We start from the raw sequence: 20146 nt of genomic DNA, 5'->3' as shown, positions 1-20146 counted from the left end.
GCCTCGTTCATTCTGGGCAAATACAATTAAGGTCCTGGCTATTATTTACAGCAAATACCAGTGAAAATAACCTCAGGTTCCTGGGTTGATTAACACTGACGCTGAGGGGAAGGGGGAGGATCAGCATGAACGTGGTCGGTGTCGTAGCTTGCACTGATTAAAACCCTCCTTGTCGTATTCTATATCGCTGTACTGTAGTTATAGTAAATGTTCCTTGTAATGCATTTTCAAGTACAAAAATTGCTTCAGAAAAGAGCATTTAGAAAACTAATTCTATTGAAACCAATGGAGTGTTGACACATTGCCTGATGCAGATTTGTTTAAAGAGGCTTGTTTTAAGTTCTAAAAGTACAGTCCTAGAGGCAAAAATCAGTGAGTCCTCAGTCTAGCGACAGAGAGAACAGTAGAGCAGTATGTTCAGCCAGCACCCCCTCATTAATCCTTTCCCGTAATTCTATCCTAGTCGCCTTCCCCCTTGCCTGACTCTATAGAATTTCAAACCCGCTGCCAGCCCAGGAACTTGCTCAGAAGCCATTCATTACCCAGGCAAGGCATTTATAATGTTTGCTGATGTGTCGGTGAATAGGAACACAGTGTAAATCTGGACTGAAGGGTGCTCTCTTTGTCACCTAAATTGCTCCTATGCAATGTGTTCCACAAGCGTTAGAAATCACCGGGGGTTTTGACACGCTCATCTTTTCTGAACGTAGCATTTCCCTCGGCCCAACCTTGGGAACAGAAAGGGATGCAGACTGTTTCCAGCTGAAAAGAGAGATAGGGCGTTAAGTAAAGAGCTTATTATTTACCTCAAACTAGGCCACTGGCTCCCACAGAAACCCTTCGATGCCTGCAGCCGCCGCTAAAATCGGACTTGACGGTGGGCATCTCTGGCATCCTAAACAGGTCCCTAATGTAACCTAATTAAGCAGTTTGGGGACGAGAGAGTGTCCGTGAAGGAAGGGAGTGGTCCAGCAAAGAGAGCTGTTCCAGTCTTTATGTGAAAAACTGTGCCTAGGGAAAGACATACCACGTTGATTGTTGAGTAGTGGTTTCAGATTTCAAAGCTGCTTTGCCCTGCTATGATATTTAGGGATGTCTACCAAGAAACGTGTGGACACGGGGTTTCTGGCAGCATAGAGGCTGGCACTCCTTCTTTTGCTCACTTGGGCGGCGAATTCATCAGATTTGTTATGGCTACTTGTATCCATGGTCGTCTGTCTGGAAACCTGAGTGAGTCACTGTTTCTCCAGATTCTGTTTCTGCTATCACTAGGACATTCCACAGATGTTAGTTTTTTGTTTGTTTCTTTTTTAATGGAGGTGAAATTTATATAGCATAACATCAATCTTCCAGGGGCGTTTGGTACCTCATCAGCGCTGTGTAACCGCCTCTATCTGGTACCAAAACATTCTCATCACCTTAAAAAGAAAATTGCATGCCCATGACGCAGCTATTCCCCTATCCCTTCCTCTTCCTCATCCCTCGTAGCCAATATTCTGCATTCTGTCTCTATGGGTTTACCTATTCTGGATATTTCTGAGAAATGAAACCATATAAGATGAGGCCTTTTATGTCTGGCCCCTTTCACTTAGTGACAGGTTTTCAAGATTCATATACATCGTATCACTCCTTTTTATAGCTGAATAATGCTCCACTGAATGGACATACCGCAGTTGTCCATTTATACATTAATGGATGTTTGGGATGTTTCCACATTCTGGCTGTTGTGAATAGTGCTGCTATAGACATGTGGGTGCAGGTATGTGTTGAGTACCTGCTTTTGATTCTTTGGGGGGTATATACTTAGAGGTAGAATTGCTAGCTCATATGGCAATTCTACACTTACCATTTTAAGGAAACTCCAGACTGTTTTCCACAGCACAGCTTCATGTTACATTCCCATCGGCCATGTGCAAGGCTTCTAATTTTCCCACATCCCCACCAACACTTGCTATTTGTTTTCTCTTTCTTATATCCATCATGTTGGGTGTGAAATGTAGGAATCACCTCCATTGGACCCTGGCCCCAGGGCCTATGTACAGCTAGGAGGGAGAAGAGAGCACAGACCAGTCCTGGGGCAGAAGTTTGAAATAGAGTGAGGGATTGGCATTCCCCATGTTCTTGCTATAAGCCTTTCCTACCACCTAAGGTCTTCTCTTCCTGCCAACATGCCTATCATATCCGGGAGCTGTGTTAAGTACCTCTTTCCCTTCATCCACCCAAACCAACCCTCCAGTCCTTCAAAGGACTCTATCCTCTGAAGATAGTGCATCTCCCAGTCAAAATAGTCAACTCCTCAATGCCCTCACAAAAGCAGATTCCAAAGAGTCCCTTCATCTTCAAAGAGGTCTCTTCATTACAGAAATACGAGATTTGTTAACCCAGATAAGTGATATGGAACATCAGTGAAGAGTTCTTGAGGACAAAAGAACTCCATTGTGAGCAGGCCAGTTTTCTCAGAATGCTTCTTAGATCTGTGTCCCTAAGCCACCCACCTTGTCTGGCTTTCCCCACCTTCTTCCATGCTGAGCCCAGCTTCTCTGAGAAGCCCATGGCTTTTTCATGAAGTTTCCCACAATAGCCCCAATCACTGGTGGTGGGAGGATGTGGTGAGACACCCAGTGGAGTCATTGCTCTGAGAAGATTTTGTATCTTCCAGGCGCCCGTAAGTTTAAGACAATCTCTGCTGTGTTTGACCTGAGATTTATAACCAAATCTCCTGATCTCACAAAGAAATTTCGAGGTGTCATTTGTGGTTTATACCTCTCTGTTCCTTTTTTGTAATTCCTTAAATCTTTGTTCATTTTTTGTCCACCTTTTTTTTTAATCTGTACAGAGGTATATATTACTGTTCCATGTTGCAACTAAGAAAACTGAGGCTTGGGGAAAAAAAGGAAAAAAGAAAAAAAAAAAAAAACAACCCACAACTGAGGCCTGTGAATCCTAAGGAACTTGGGTAAAATGACATAGCTAGTCAGTGACTGAGCCAAAATTCCAAACTAGATCTGTCTCTTTCCAGAGCCAGAGCCCTAACCTCTACATTTTACTACCCTAATCAATCAGCTTTGCCCAGAATCTTAGCCCTGGAGCAGATCTTTGAGATCACTGAGTCCAGCTAATTCATTTTTCAAACGCAAAGGTGTTGGGAGGTTTCATTATTTTTGTACCTCTCCATATTACACAAGGCTTTCCACAGAAACAGAATAATGGGATGTATTCTTTATATATATATAGAGAGAGAGATTTACTTTAAGGAATTGGGCTCACGCAATTGTGGAGGCCTTGGCAAGTCCAAAAAAAATCTGATGGGGTTGATCAGTAGGCTGGGAACGTGTGAAAGAGTTACAGTTCTGTCCAAAGCACATCTGCTGGCAGAAATGTCTTCTTCCTCAAAGAGGTCAGTCTGTGTTCTATTAAGCCCTTCCACACATTGGATGAGGATTTTCTGCTTTGCTCACCGTTCATGGATTTAAATTTTAATCTCATCAAAAAATCGCCTTCAAAGAAAGATCCAGAATAACATTTGACCAAACCTCTGGCCCCCGTGGCCCAGCCAAGTTGACGCCTAAAACCAAACATCACACTTTCCTTCCACACCATCGTCTGCACACTCAGTCACGCAAGCTGTCATTTCCTTGGAGTGAATTCAGTCTTCTCTAACCCACATCACATGCTACTACGAATGGAGCAGCGGCTCTTGAGTGACTTCTTTGCTGGACTGTTCGATGATTTTACTCGTGAACCCAACAATCTAAGCGATGTTACGGGAATCCCAGTCTCTCATGTGTGTCCACCCCGTGGCCTGACCAGTGAAACCCTCTCAGGTTTCCACTGAGGCAAAGAGGCAAATGCTTTGGTTAATTGGTGTGGTCCAGTCTCTGTTTGAGAAAGACGTGTTTCCTTGGCCATAGTTTAGGGTTTCATGCTGATCTGGTTGACACAGTTCAGATCAGTTTGACCCACCGCGGCAGTAGCTTGCCTTTGATCTGGAGTCTGGTTTGTAATATGACCCATTCAGATGGCTTTCCTATAATAGTCAGGCCAGACAAAACCAAATCATCCCATTTATCTTAATGGGCTTTTTCTTTTTCTTCTCTCATTTTTTTTTTTCTTTTTTCCTTTTTTTTTTTAATTACGATTTTTTTAGACAGGAGGCCTTGCCGATCTTTTGTTGAGAAGAAAAAGGAATCTGCGTATCTGATAGGCTTTGAAATACCATCTGGTGTTTAATGTTATTGTGCTCTGTTCTCCCAGGGTGTGCTGAATCATATCTTCAAAGTTCAACGGCCATTCAGTCAGTCACCACTCAGTATCACTCATTATCAACTGTTTAAATTTACAGAATGCTACCTGGAAACAAAGCCCACTTAACAGGCTGCTTTCCCTGAGACCAGGTCTGCTGCTTGAGACGGGTCTTCCAGTGTGAGGTCCGTTTGTCGGACATTTGTCCCGGCCCTTGGGTACCCAGCAGAACTTGTGATCCTGAAAAGAGCTGGTTGAATTACATAATTTTATGTGACAAAAGAAACACGACCGTATTCTTCTGCTAAGATCGAGTCTGCGTTTGCTTTACTCTTCTTTTATAAACACCCATATATTGGCAACGAATGTGTGAACAGGTAAACTTCATTTGAATCGTGAAATACATGCCCAAAGGGTTAAATGTTCACAGACACTCTCCAAGTGTTAAGTGCAGTAGGAAAACCCATCAGGGAAATAAAGCCTGTGATGCATTGTGTCAGGAATGGGGGGTGTGGGGGGACGGGGCGCGGTGGACATTTTGTAAGAGAATACTCATCCCAGAATGCATCTGTTTGGCAGGTGAAAATATTTTTTTCAGAGGAACACACACCTCTCTTTAGCACAGTTTCACAAGCTTAAGCTGTTTCATTAAATGCCTGGACATAACTTGCGCTTACTCCTTTTAGAATGACAATGCGGCTTTCTCTTTTCACTTAATAATGATCAGGTTTACTTGTACGAAGCACGGCACTATAGTGCTTGACGCAATAGCCATAAACAACCTCTCCTAAAATGCATTTTTGCTTTTATACCTCAGTGAACAACTCTGTTTGAGTAAATGATCCATCCTTGAATTGTGTATACAGAGAGAAGATCAGCATTGGATTGTTGTTTTAATAAATTGGAAGTCTGCCAACATTCTCTGGGAAGAGGACGAAGACGTTAATGCTAGCATGCAATCTAGCCCGTGTTTGGATTTAAGGTGGAATTTAATCTTCTTGCCTCCTTTTCCTCCCCCCTCCCCCTTCCCAGTTCTTTCTTCCCTTGATACACAGTCTCTTTTCATGGAGTTAACTCAAGCTATCTTAAACAGCATGAACTAATAAAGGATGGCAGTTTTAAAAGGGGAGGCATTCACAAATGTTGGAATGTGGAACATTTTAAATTCTTTCCGTGGTGCTTAGTTTAAGAGAGTGGTGATTAATGAGTTTATGTTATCTATCAAAATGCTTCCATCATGCTGCTGATGTGACATGGGATTTATGGTAATGAAAAACCTGCAATCCATCCCTGGTATCTAAATTTATCAGCCCCACGTTCATACATAAAGCCCTAAATGATATATTTGTAGCTCTCTGAAAGCAAGATCATTTTTAAGAGATTATGTCCTGCCAAAAGGGAACGTTCTTAAAATATAGGAAAGGAAACAATTTCCTTTTCACCCTATTGCTCTAGCAAGCATCATACTAGGTCACATGAGTGGGCTAGTCATGCTCCGTGAATTTCCTGTAATTTTCTGGGAACTCCTTTGTAATACATTTGCAAAGGGTCCTGTGGATTTTCATTGGGCGAGTTTGCAACTGCTCTTTGTGCTGTGCGTCTTCGAAGGGGAAAATCCTCTCGAACCTAGAATAAAACTCACTTGGCTCCATCTGTCAGCTAAGAGTGTTCCAAGTAGTCCCATAAAAAGCCTCATCCATTCGCAGCACCTGGAGGAAAACAAACCCTCCCCGCCCCCCACTTCTTCTTCATTAGGCAAGATATTTCTGTTTCTGCAAGGCCTTATAGAAAGGATGAAAATGTGTTTCCAAAAATTTCCTATATCTTGCTTCCCAACTCCCTCTCAAATGGCACCAAAGTATGGTCAAAACATGCCATGTTATTACATGGGTTTGTGAATGCATATATTAGATGGGAAGATACTGGATGGGGTTTCCAAGACAAGGTCTCTTACCATGCTGCAGCACGTTGATTAGAATTGGTGTGCCTGAGGGACGCCCGGGTGACTCAGTGGGTTGGGCTTCCGACTTCTGCCCGGGTCATGATCTCACAGTTTGCGAGTTTGAGCCACGAGACGGGCTCTGCTCGTCTCGAGACTGCTCAGAGCCTGGATCCTGCTTTGGAATCTCTGTCTCCCTCATCTCTGCCCTTCCCCCACTCATCCCCTGTGTCTCTCTCAAAAATAAATAAGCATTAAAAAAAAAATTTAGAAGCGGTGTGCCCCAAAATAAACTTGTCTCTGCAAATGGTAAAAACACTGACCTTTGCGCTCGGTTTACTTTTTAACAAATTTTGACCAAAGCAAGTATACACTCTTTGAAAGCTTGGTCTGTTACTTGATCTCAGAAACACATTGATGACTGGGAGAAAAGGGGCGGAGCTACCCCTCTAAGAAGGGCATGTGTTTCTAGCATAACCCTCCAGAACACCACTGTGAGTTATGTATGCTCTGGGGGGGGTGCAGAGTCACTGTTCTTCAAATCCTGAGGACCCGTCTATATTCTCACTCTGTGCATAATCGTTTTCATCAGGGTCATCTCCGTGTCAGGCATTTGGGTGCCTACATTTCGAGTTAATCCATTTTTGTGTGCTTTGGAAAGCAGACAAAGAGCCCTGTAGTGGAATATTTTTCTTAAGGCAGAATTTCTACCTCCAGAGTGTGGACACAAGCTCACTGTGTTCCAGAAACAGCACAAGCTTGTATTCCTTTGCCATTTTCCTGCTGCTTTGGAGAGCTGCAAAGGGTTGAGAAACACAGCTAAAGAGAAAGGAATCCCAGAGGCCACAAGGCGAGTGGTAACAAGCGAGTATGTGTTCTGTCTACAGGGCTGGGCTTGAAGGGGGTGGGGAAGTCTTGTTAAAATCACAGAAACTGTCTGTGCAGCAAATAGATTCTCCCCCTACCCCTCCTCCCACTACTAACGCTGCGGAAAATGCCATCTATCAAAATGTGCTTAAAAGCAGCCCGTGATGATGTTGGAATAAAAAGGTTATGACACAGTTATGACAACTGGGAGGTGGGAGGAGCCTCCCTCCACCCAGCTGTCTGTCAGACTGGGTACCTGAGACCCTTCAGATTAATAGAGTCATAGCGGGAAGTGGCTGTCCGTTGAGATGTTCTCTTGCTGCACCCCTCACTCCACCCACCTCCAGAAGCCCTCAGGCTTGGCCCTTGGGGTCAGAGTCATGGGTCATTTCCTATTGATTACGCCCAGCTTGTCTTTTTTCTGGTGTCAGTGTTTCGGGCCTCATCGGTCTACTCTGGCCCAACCCCAAACATCTTCTTCAATACTTAGATGGTTCCAGCTTAGAAAAGAAATGATGGGGGCACCTGGGTGGCTCAGTCGGTTAAGCCTCTGACTTCGGCTCAGTTCACGATCTCACTGGTTCTGGGTTCAAGCCCCACGTCCGGCTCTGTGCTGACCGCTCAGAGCCTGGAGCCTGTTTCAGATTCTGTGTCTCCCTCTCTCTCTGCCCCTCCCCTGCTAGCCCTCTGTCTCGCTTTCTCTGAAAAATAAATAAACTTAAAAAAAATTTTTTTAAAGAAAAGAAAAGAAATGATGAACCATTTTCAAATTTTCAACCACCTTTCCGGCACACTCTGAGGCTGGTTTCAGTTTTGAAGAACTAATGTAATGTCCACGTGATTGTTTCCAGTATATTATCTGCCTCACTGGCTCCCAGTATTAAAATGCTATTAATAGTTTTGTTTGTTTTGTTGTGTTTTTGCCAGCGTGGTAAGAAAGCCGTGAAGATTTCACTCATTTTTCAAGGGCAGGCCATGATATTTTGTTCCTCATGGATTTTTTTGCCTTAATTTTGATTTTTTTTAAGTTGCCTTAAAATATGACTTATTTTAATTACCGAATTTTGGGGTTCCTCCTAAGTTTTGTAGGCAAGTGCCGCCCTGGCCTCATTCACCTTGACCTATTTCTGGCCCTACTTTCAGAGAAAAAGAAAACAGAAATTGAAGCCATGGGCATAGGTAATTTTCTTAAATTTAGCAAGCTCAAATGAATGTAAGAATCAAGATTTTGATTTTCGCTGTTCAAGTCACCAACACTTACTGTTTTCTAAAATACATGCCTAAGTTCTTAGCTATCTGGAACATTTTATGTATATTAGGTGACATATTTTGAGACGCTATCTAGGAATTTTCTTTCCCATCCTTGTTGCCATCAGTATGCTGCCTATTCGTGGGTGACAGCCGATTGCCTTACATGGAGGACAGATGCCTCAGAAAAAATAAGCGAATTCATTGGCTGGGTACAGTTTATAAATACATAGTAGAGAAAGTCTCAGATGCTCCGGTGTTCAATTACAAGGGTCAAGTGATTGAGAGGGGGAAGATTTCTCTAAGAGCTAAACGTTTGGGTTTTCATATCAAGAAACAAAACCTTAAACACTCGGTCGTAGTATTAAAACCTTAAATAAATCACACAACAGAGAGAATGCATAATGCCATGAAGAAGCTACCATTTTCCCACCAGAAATTAAATATCAATTCACTCAGTAGATGGTAAAGAGGAATGTTAGGAAATGTGATAAAAATATAGCTATCGGTAGGGGCCTGAGAAGACTGCTGTTCCTGTTCCCTTAACAGAACAAAACCTTACAAGATTGTATAAACGCCAAGTGTGTATCAGAATACCAAAAAAGATGAGGGGCACCTGGGTGGCTCAGTCGGTTAAGCGTCCACCTTCGACTCAGGACATAATCTTGCAATTAGTGAGTTCGAGCCCCGCGCCGGCCTCTGCCCTGGCAGCTCAGAGCCTGGAGCCTGCTTCGGATTCTGTGTCTCCCTCTCTCTCTCTGCCCCTTCCCTGCTCACACTCTGTCTTTCTCCCTCTCTCTCTCTCTCAAAAATAAATAAACCTTAAAAAAAAAATGTTTTAGGGGCACCTGGGTGGTTCAGTTCGTTGAGCGTCTAACTTCGGCTCAGGTCATGATCTCGCAGTTTGTGAGTTTGAGCCCCACATCGGGCTTGCTGCTGTCAGCACAGAGCCTGCTTCAGATCTTCTGTCCCCCTCTCTCTCTGTCCCACCCCCACTCCTGCTCTAGCTTTCTCTCTCAAAAATAAATAAAACATAAACAAATTTTTTTTTGCAAAAAAAAGTCTTAGAAAGAATACTGGAAAAGAAGAGGTTATTTTCTAAAAACACCATTTTCTAGCTTGCATGATAACATATACCCCCCAAAGACTTCACAATTACGATTCACAAGGCTCAGGGTGCAGAAATGAAAAAGTTCTTCTGTTTCTCTGTAACTAAACTAAACCAAACTTTAAAGCCTCCATCTGTATGGCGGAAGAGTTAAACTTGTCAAGATCCCCCTCAACCACATCTAACTTGGAACCTGTATTATTGGCTTTACGTTTCTGTCAATTCCTTCCTCCTAACTGTTTTCCTGACATTCCTCTCAAAGGTAATAATATGCTAAACAGTTAATGGAGCACTTTTACCTGCCAAGTATAAATTAACATATTTCATCTGTATGTCAACCCTCTGAGGAACACAGTATTATCTCTCCAGAGGTGTAGACATCGAGAGGCAGAGAGCAAAATGCTGCAGGTTATATAGCAAGTAAGTTGTAGAACTGACTTAAACCATGGTTTTTTTTTTTTTAATTGATTAATTTATTGATTTTGAGAGGGAAAGAAAGAATGGGGAAGGGGCAGACAGAGAGGGAGAAAAAGAGAACCCCAAGCAGGCTCTGCCCTGTTGCCACAGAGCCCAATGAGGGACTCGAACCCATAAACCATGAGACCATGACCTGAGCCGAAGTGGGACACTTAACCAACTGGGCCCCCCCAGGTGTCCCTAAACCATGTTTTGACATGAAACCCTGAGTAGTGGAAAAGCCATCACTGAGGGGCACTTTGGAGGCATGGATTCAAGGAAGATTTCACAGAACTACCTCTCCACACCATCAGGGAGCTCTGAGTTCCCGGAGAAAAGTTCTGAAGTAGGTAGGAGTTGACAGAAAGTCTCACAAGGAACGGGCAGTTGAGCTGACAAAGCCAGGGGCTAGGCTGTAGGACAAGATACAACAGCGGAAGCCAGAGGGAACTGGACTGAACCTGGATGAGAGGTGCAGATGGTGTGTAAGTCTCCGGGGGCACAGATTGCCCAGAGGTCTTCAAAAGCAGGGAGGTGATATGGTTCCTACAGGTCAGGAGCATCTACTCTGGAGACCTCATGGCTGGAATACCAGCTGTGCCTCTTCCTAGTTGTGTGATTTGGAACACCGTGACTTCCCTGTGCTTTCATGTGCACACGTAAATTAGAGACTGTGAATATCGCGTACGTATGGGATTAAATGACTTAACTTATAGGCATCTTAGAACATTATGTGGTCAGTATCAGTATAATTTTTCGTGTTGGCCACGATTTTATTCCTGAGAGGCATGCAGAAAAGCAGTATGAAAATCTCAAATGAACTGAGATTTATAAATGGAAATATATCTTAAGCTAGAAGTAACCGAATTTATCTTAAGAAGTTTTCCACATTAAAAAAAAAAGGAGATTCCAAAGCTAAGTTCAGTTTAATTACAGAAACAAAAAAAGAAATTTACATTTCTGGATGCTGCATCCATTGGAAGACACTTCTCCTTGGTTCACCCCTGTTTTGACACATCTTAGAAGGAGAGCCACTGACAGCCTGTTTTCGGACTATATTTTCAAGGATGTTTGTATAGCAAAAAGCCTTGGAAGATACGGTGTTTCCCTCCAAAGAAATTAAGGCCTATTTGTTTATTGTCCAATAAAATAAAGATGCTATCTCTCTCCACGGCAAAGTTTAGGCATTCTCACTGCCCATTACAAATAGTTCTTGTTCCCTAAACTCAGGGTTCCTCTCCTGTAACATAACCTACTGTAAGTGCAGGCATCACCTGTCCTTCACAGTATAGCTTAGTAGGAATCAGACCCTGAGAAACTGGGGCAAATACTCAGTCTGGCTACTGCTGTTACTGTGAATAATAATAGCTTTGTCTCTGACCCAGAAGTCTCTTGTTTTTGGTTAGAATCCATGTCCTTGGCGGGCTAACTTGTTATTATGGCAAAATCTCAGAACTTTCACATCCTATTCAGTATATTATAAATATCCTAACTAAATCAAATTATTTAATGTTATGCATTGTGATTTAATACTGTCGTAAGAATACTAACATTTTTACTTCTGTAAGTTTTTCAGTGTTTTGTTGTCAGGAGATAGATAAGTACAAGCATATATATGTATATATATGTGTGTGTATATATATACATATATATGTGTGTGTATATATATGTGTATATATATGTATATGTATATATATGTATATGTATATACATATATGTATATGTGTATATATATATGTGTGTGTGTATATATATATATACCAGTGTGTGTGTGTATATATATATATATATATATATATGCTTGATTTAGTCTTTATCCACAATGTGTCCTTAAAAAAAATACTTGTCTATATTTAAGCAGTAATTAAAGGTTTACGCCAGTGACCAGAGCTGTCCACATGTAGTCTGTTCTGAACACACACCCAGTCCAGGGGTATATCATTACCAAAGCTAAGAACACTGTAGTGTACAGATTCTCACGGAGTGCAAATTCCATTCTTCATCTGCCACATTCAGACAAAGTCATGCAATCAGAATGCATTAACATTTCAAGATCAAGTTCAGGATAGTACCTTGAGGAAAGTAGCTAGAACAAACGGTGAATTCAGGACAATTGTCCATCATTTTATTATCTCTAAATGAAAACACTTGAGTCACATCTTTTAAGATTATTCAAAGAAACAGAAAACAAATCAGGGGCGCCTGGGTGGCGCAGTCGGTTAGGCGTCCGACTTCAGCCAGGTCACGATCTCGCGGTCTGTGAGTTCGAGCCCCGCGTCGGGCTCTGGGCTGATGGCTCAGAGCCTGGAGCCTGTTTCCGATTCTGTGTCTCCCTCTCTCTCTCTGCCCCTCCCCCGTTCATGCTCTGTCTCTCTCTGTCCCAAAAATAAATAAACGTTGAAAAAAAAATTTTTTTTTAAATAAAAAAGAAACAGAAAACAAATCAGCTGCCGGTTCTTCTAAAATCCTACAATGAGATCACCGAAGCAAACACATGAGATATGTATTCCCAACACCACAAACATCACAGAAGGGAGTCAGCATTTTTCTCTAGCCCTAGCTCAGCCTGGTCATTCTGGAATAACATGCTTCTGCCACCTGCCCATTGGTGAATGACTTGTAGAAACTAACATCCAAAATAACTCGATGGGCGTAATTAAACCTCACCAGTCTTGGCTACTTTCTCAAATGTCATAATAAAAGGGTGAAATTATATACTATACAGAGCTGTTTTCCAAAGTGGGTAACATAAAAATTTAGGGAGATGAATTATAACGTTATGAGAGCAGTATTTTTACTGAGGAGACCGATGAATGTGGCGTTGCTCAGACATTTCTCCTCTTGTCCTCCCGTTGGGAGTTGCCGCTCTTCTCTGCTGTATTCCTCCTCCACTTTTTCTACTCAGTCATTATCAAATACACTCATCTTGTTTAAATAACATGGTACTTAACCGCCGTTTGATGTTGGGAATGTAGGGCTGCTGAAATTACAACCAGAAGGATATGAGTAGGTGTGAGAGAAATAGGCAGAGGGGAATATAGAAAGAAATTGCATGTTTAAGCCTCATCATGACCAGAAAATATTTTCAGTTCAAATTGTGACATCTCTTTTTGGAAGGAGGAAGCCAAACTGACCACAGATAGTTTAAAACAGGGTAAAACTGGAGACATGGATAGGTATTTAGAGATTGACCGTTTTTTGGATTGTAGCATAGTTATATATTAATATAGCCTCATGACCGCCCCTCAATACCTAAACAACTGTTCTACACTCTCGGACTTTGAAAGAAAATCCAGTAAAATAAATCTTTTTTTTTCCTTGGGAGAGAGAGAGGTGGGGGGCGCAAGTGACAAAGGGGCAGAGAGAATCCCAGGAGGGACAAAGAGAGAGAAAGAGAGGGAGAGAGAAAGAGGGTTCACCTGAAATGGGGCTTGAGCTCACCCAACGAGGGGCTCGAACTCATGAGCCCATGAGATCATGACCTGAACCAAAGTCAGAGGCTTAACCAACTGAGCCACCCAGGTGCCCCATCCAGTAAAATGAACCTTAATCAGGATCCATTTTGTACCAGCCGTGGAGTTTTCAGACCCACTTATACCAAAATTCTGTCTTTGAAAAAGGTTTATAGTGACTGAGATAGTACCTTTAAGAATTACTGATCTTGGTTGTATTTGTTGTATTTTTTTGTAGTTGCCCAGAAAATATATACATGGATTACCTTCAGGCTGGGGGATTATTAAAACGATATGTGAAGAATGTCCTGTACTTCAGTCATTCTAAGCCATGACACTTTGAGGAGTGGGGTACACAGTGGATTTCATGGGTAAACAGAACAGTAGCTTAAAATGTTTGTGCGAAGAATGTGAACTAAATTGGCCCACCTCTTCCATTTATCTGGAATGTATTTTTCCGCAGTGAAAGTGGGGCCAATATTCCGAAAGCTATGCTAAGCCACTTCACAGGCCTCCGCAGTTTTCAGCCCATGTGTGATTGACTTTGGCTTGAATTCCATTAACTGGTTTCATTGGTGCTCTTTTGGTTACAAACAAAAGTAAGTTTCATCTACTTTATGCCATTAGAGGTCTTTGTTGTTGGCCTATCCCAATCTCAGTAAAGGTGGTATAAAGCCTAAAGCCAAAGGAAGTAGGACTCCAATAAACTAGGATTCTCTGTGTTGCTCTTTCCTAAGGTTCTCTGCATGCCAAAGTTTTCTTCAAGGCTGAACTCGTAACTACTAGTACCTCACATCTTCCCAGATCTGTCATTAGAGACAAAAGTGCTCTTTCTTCCAGTTGTAAAAAAAAAAAAAAAAAAACCTCAAGAGAGATTCTTATTGGTTGACATGACACATATGACCATTCCCATGGCCTCTGGGAACTAGTCCAGGAACTAGGAGTGGCAAGTGCAGTAAGAACTTTGTGGTTGGAGTGAGGGGAAAAAGAAAGGTTCCTCAAACTCAAGGTAGGCAACAGTAGCGATCTGCCATCCTGGGGGTAAGGCTCGGTTTTACTAAATACAAAATGGGCAAAACTGTAGCTATCTATGGAAGAAAGAACCCCCTTAGGCTACTTTACTTAATATGGCAGGCAACTTCGACTTACAGAATCATGATACAGCCTCTCTAGTGCTTAGTTCAAATTTGTTTCATTAGACAAATGGAGAGATGGACCCTGGAGACCAAAAGGCTAATCCACAAACGTGAATCTTGCAAATAATCGTGTCCCTTTGAGCTAATAGAGCAAAAATGCCACAGACTGGATGACTTAAAAAAAGACACATTCAGGGGCATCTGGTGGCTCAATCAGTTAAGCCAGTGACTCTGGATTGTGGCTCAGGTGATGAGTTGGGCTCTGCACTGTCAGCTCAGAGCCTGCTTGGGATTCTCTCTCTCTCTCTCTCTCTCTCTCTCTCTCTCTCTCTCTGTGCCCTTCCCCTGCTTATGTTCTCAAATAAACAAACAAACGAACTTAAAAAAAAACATTCATTTCTCACATTTTCGGAGGCTGACAATTACAAAATCCAGCCACTAGCAAATTCAGTGACTGATAAAGGCCAGCTTCCTGGCTCATCGACAGCCTTCTACTATTAACTCAAGCAGCCTCTCTGATTCCTTTCCTTTCAAACATCAAACCACTTATGTCTGTATAGAGAGATTTAAATTTACAGTCCTCGAAGGACAGTTATCTTACCTTCTCCGTGTCTCTGGGACAAAAATCAGTTTACTAAAATGAAGCCTTACACTGGAGAGATGAAGTTTTTCTGCTAATTTGTGAGAAGCCCCAAGCTACATTTATTTCAACTGTACCAGGAAAAAAAACCTTAATCTCTTCTGGGTAATAGCTGGTCAAATCCAGTTCTAGGCTCTCCCTATGGCCATCTCTAGTCTCATTTCGGTGTCAGGGTCCCTGTCGGGTGTAGCTTGCCCACCTGGACGTGAGTTGGCCAGTGCACTCACCTGTTCTCTGATGTTCACAACTGACCGTGAGGCCTCCTCAAGCCCCACAGCCCAGTCCTGTCAATGCCTGCGGGTTCCAGTACCCTCCCCCCACTTCTCTGGGGCCATAGGATTAGAAGGGGCTGCCCCTGGGAACTTCGTGCCTACGTGCCCACCCCCTTGCCAAGCCTCAACAAATGCCAGTTTCCCCAGGACCAGACTGGTGCTAGGATTCTCTGAGGAGTTAAAACTCTTCCAGCTACCCTTTGAGAGCTGAGGCACAAAGACTGCCCTTCTCAGATTCCTCCAAATTTACCTACAGGTTTCCTATACACACACACACACACACACACACACACACACACACTGGGACCTTTGGCACCACTTCTCAGGATCCTATCAGTACCCAGGCTCTGCTCTGTTCTCTAATGCTCCCCCACTTTCTGTTAAATTAGGGGAAAGAAAGCTACTGTTTCATTTTCCCTGCACGATGTCTCATGGTACTATATTGAATTTACATAATATATATTTATATATATATTATACATTATTTTTTATTGTTACTTGTTTTATTTACATATACGTTGTTTGGGCTCTCAAGCTTAAAAGTGTAGAAATACTGAAAAAAATACTGTTTTAACCATTCAGCTTTTTTTTTAATTTTTTTTTTCAATGTTTATTTATTTTTGGGACAGAGAGAGACAGAGCATGAACAGGGAAGGGGCAGAGAGAGAGGGAGACACAGAATCGGAAACAGGCTCCAGGCTCCGAGCCATCAGCCCAGAGCCCGACGCGGGGCTCGAACTCCCGGACCGCGAGATCGTGACCTGGCTGAAGTCGGACGCTTAACCGACTGCGCCACCCAGGCGCCCCTCAACTTTTTTTTAAATGAATTTATTTATTTTGGGAGAGAAAGAGAGCAAGCAGGGGAAGGGCAGACAGAGAGAGAGAGAGAAAGAGAGAATCCCACACAGGCTGCACACAGTTAGCACAGAGCCTGACAGGGAGCCCAGACCCACGAACTGTGAGATCATGACTGAAAATAAGAGTCAGGCACTTAACTGACTGAGCCACCCAGGCACCCCTAAAGCATTCAGCTCTTTAACCTAAGAAACACTTGTTCTCCCAGACCTTGAACTTTAAGTTCACTGGTCAACATTAAAGAATGCTAAGAGATCAACTCACTATTTTTTAAAGTGGCAAATAAAGGTAGAAAATTAGTATTTGTCTTGCTTTCTCATGTGATGTGTGACAAAATAACCAAATAATAAGAGGGAAGTATATTTCAGCTTATAAATCGATAAGAAACGTTAGAATGACAACATCATCAGTTTGTAATCTCTGTAACAAAAGACATCAACCTCCACAAATATCACAAAAAGAGAAATAGGCAGAGAATGTGTGCCTGTTGGTGGAGAAAATACCACCACCATCTATAAAACATTCTTGCCAAAACTAATTGAATGAATGAATGAATGAATTTGATCAAGCTCTAGAGCCAGTTTACAGGAGGCGGAGGATAGAGAAACATGGAAAACCTCACCTTGAGGATGGAATCAACAAAATCCAGATGGTGGAACTAAAAGACAAACAACCCAGTTTTCTCAACAAACGAATTGCAAAGAAAGAGAGACAGAGAAAGAGAGAGAGAGAGAGAGAGAGAGAGAAGGAGAAGAAGAAGAAGAAGAAGGAGAAGGAGAAGGAGAAGGAGAAGGAGAAGGAGGAGGAGGAGGAGGAGAAGGAGAAGAAAAAGAAGAAGGAGGAGGAGGAGGAAGAGGAGGAGGGGAAGGAGGAGGAGGAGGAGGAGGAGAGGAAATCTGTAGAACAAAAGAGATTTAAAGTCATATTAGCCAATCATAATATCTGGGTCATGTTTAGATCTAGGATTTGAAAAAAAGAGCATAAAAAAAAAAAGGACATGATACATACAAGAAAGTGTTTGATTAGATGCAGGTGATATTAAGGAACTGATATTTTGTGGGTGTAATGATAACATTATAGTTGCATTAAAGAGTCTTTGTCTTTTAGGGATGTGTTCTAGAGCATTTACCAGTGGAAATATTTAATATCTATGATATGCTTCAAAATAACACAGGGCTAAATGCAATATGGTGTCTTGGATTGGAATCTGGAGCAGAGAAAGAAAACTGGTAGAAAAGAACTGGTGAAATCAGAATAAAGTCTAAATTTAACTAATAGTTATATATCAATATTAATTCTTCATTTTGACAAGTATACTATGGAAATGTAAGATTTTTAACAACAGGGAGAACTGAGTGAAGATATGTGGAAATTCTCTGTGCTATCTTTGCAAGTTTTCTGAAAATGTGAAATTATTCCAAAATTTACAGGTTTTTTTTTCATTTTTTTTACATTTATTTATTATTGAGAGACAGACAGACAGAGCATGAGCGGGGGAGGGGCAGAGAGAGGAGGAGACACAGAATCGGAATCAGGCTCCCGGCTCTGAGCTGTCAGCACAGAGCCCGACGCGGGGCTCAAACTCACGAACCGGGAGATCATGACCCGAGCTGAAGCCGGACACTCAACTAACTGAGCCACCCAGGTGCCCCTACTGTTTGTTTTTTTTTTTGTTTTGTTTTGGTTTTTTTTTTTTTTCAAAATAATGAGAAAGGAGAAGATGGAGTGCTGGATGGAACAAGGTTACCCATGGACTGGTGGTTTGGGGGGCTGAGTGATGAGTAGTTGGGGTTTACTATAGTACTATGCCTGCTATTGAATGAGTTGTAAATTCTCATAATAAAAAGTTGAGTAATTTTTAAATATATATTATTGTCTCTCTGTAGGCTCTTAAAAGTCTACATAAACCTTTAGAAGCTGGTAATTTGACACTTAATTCTCTGTATCATTCCTGCCATCAGGGTCGTGGTGTTTAAACCATAGGGCAAAGGGTAACAGTAGAAAGTATTGGAAAACAGCAGAATTAATATGGTCCAATTACACAATTTGCTTATTCTCTTTGGTTATTAGACTTCTTCAAATTATTTCCTCCCCCTTAATTTTTTTTTCAAATCTTTTTTCCTCCTTTTTTTTTTTTTTTACTACTTCTCAGATCTGTCACCTAGTGCCCATGCATGTATCACTCAACATAAGGTCCCACTGTAATGGGAACATTCAAGAATCGTGGTTTCAACAAGGTAGAAGCTTATGTCTCTAACACATACAATAAGTCTGGAGGTCATAGTTCATGGCTGCCACAGCAGCTCCTCAGAGTTGAGAGTGACTCAGGCTCCTTTCTGTTCTTCGCTCACCAATTCCTGGGATGTTGCCTTTGTCCTCGAGCTTCCAAGAGAGGTTCTAATTTTTTTTTTTAATGTTTACTTTATTTTTGAGAGAGAGAGAGAGAGGGAGAGTGTGTGTGGGGGGGGGGGGAGACACAGAGAGATTCTTCAGACACAGAATCTGAAGCAAGCTCCAGTCTCTGAGCTGACAGGGGCTCAAAGCCAAGAACCAGCAGATCGTGACCTGAGCTGACGTCAACACTTCACCGACGGAGCCCCCCAGGTGCCCCTCAAGAGACGTTCTACAGCTCCAACCATCATACCCACATTCCAAGTAGCAAGAAGGCAAGTCAAACCACTGCCTTTTAAGGAAAGACCCCTACGGCCCCACAGAATACTTCTGCTAACCTTTTGTTGACCAAAACATACCCCTACAGCCACTCCTAGTTGCAAGGTGTAGTGTGGAAGATGGTTTTTTAATGGTGCCCAGGCTGTCCTCTGTAAAACCAGGGTTCTATGACTGAAGGAGGAAGGAAGGGTAGATGTTAGCAGCCTCTGCCATAGTCAGCCATGAGGAACATCTAAACATGCAGTGGCAGAACAGTCCAACCATGACTTATGCCCAAATTAATTACCCGGCTAGTGCAATCAGCAAAGATCTGGAAGTATCTGTCATCCCATATACAGTGTTGAGGGGTTTACGTTGATCGGATTGACCGAAAGTTAAAACTAGAAAGCCGCCTGTAGATTCACCCTTCACAGCGAGATACCGTCTATCTACATGGAAGCCGATATATGTGCATTTCTGTCGACATTGTGTAGAGTACAAGATATGCCTGCTGTGACTATAATGTCTTTTAAACCTAAAATGGAAGCATTATAGATTCCTCCTGGCAGCCTTCTTGACCCTCTGGGAGACCTTCTGGCCTCCTGGCCGGTCTCCAGAGAGATTCCTGTCCGTCTTCCTGAGAGGAGACACATTCTGGGCTCCCTGCCCATGTTGTAACCTGCTGTTCCTGTGGGTAGAGAGCCATGTCTATTTGGGTCAGTCCTGACTGATTATCCCATTGCCTTTAAGTAAGTTCGCCGGAATACTCCACACATACCAATCACGTAGGCCGCCCGTTTGCATGCCAGGTACCCAGTGAAAACAATGAGGGATGGTGGAAAGAGCATCTGCAACATGGCTGCAAGGATTAAGACTGAGCAATTCTCAGTCCTGGTGGAGAGACCTTAGGAAAGTCACTGAGGGTCGCTAAGTTTTGGTTTCTTCGTTTGCCTAGCAGGGATCTTGCTACTTTCTCTGCTTTCCTTGCAAAGCTGTTAGAGAAGCTCAGTTACAAGATAGTGTGGGTCAAAGTACTGTACTTTATCCCCACGCCCAGTATTATTATTACTATTTTCAGTTGTTACTATTGACCTACTCAAAATGTGAATCGTTTGAAAAAAGAAGAGAACAACAAAAAAATAAGGTGGTTTAAGCCCATTTGTGGCTAAAAAGAGAAACAGAACAGCTAGTACAGAATCTGCAGGGTGAAAGGATGAGATTACAAGGATGGGTGAAATTATATCTGTCTCGGGAGTGATAGGTAATAAATGACTTGTTTGAT

General features: G+C 42.4%; 2 long non-coding RNA genes across 2 annotated transcripts in view; one reads left to right on the top strand and one right to left on the bottom strand.

The window, feature by feature from the left end:
- LOC121010625 (uncharacterized) overlaps positions 1-20146 on the top strand; it is a 104779-nt gene that overhangs the window by 33439 nt on the left and 51194 nt on the right. The gene's annotated exons all lie outside the window — the stretch shown is intronic.
- On the bottom strand, positions 527-1941 carry LOC121010626 (uncharacterized). Its single transcript, XR_005781294.1, has 3 exons — positions 1847-1941; positions 1028-1418; positions 527-762 (listed from the first exon to the last, which is right to left on the bottom strand). It is a non-coding gene; the product is annotated as an uncharacterized LOC121010626 (long non-coding RNA).

This window comes from Herpailurus yagouaroundi, unplaced genomic scaffold, assembly GCF_014898765.1.
Source record: "Herpailurus yagouaroundi ecotype Mexico unplaced genomic scaffold, PumYag 192, whole genome shotgun sequence".
NCBI lineage: Eukaryota > Metazoa > Chordata > Mammalia > Carnivora > Felidae > Herpailurus > Herpailurus yagouaroundi.
Note: the sequence above shows the minus strand (reverse complement) of the source record. Positions and strands in the feature narration are given on the sequence as shown.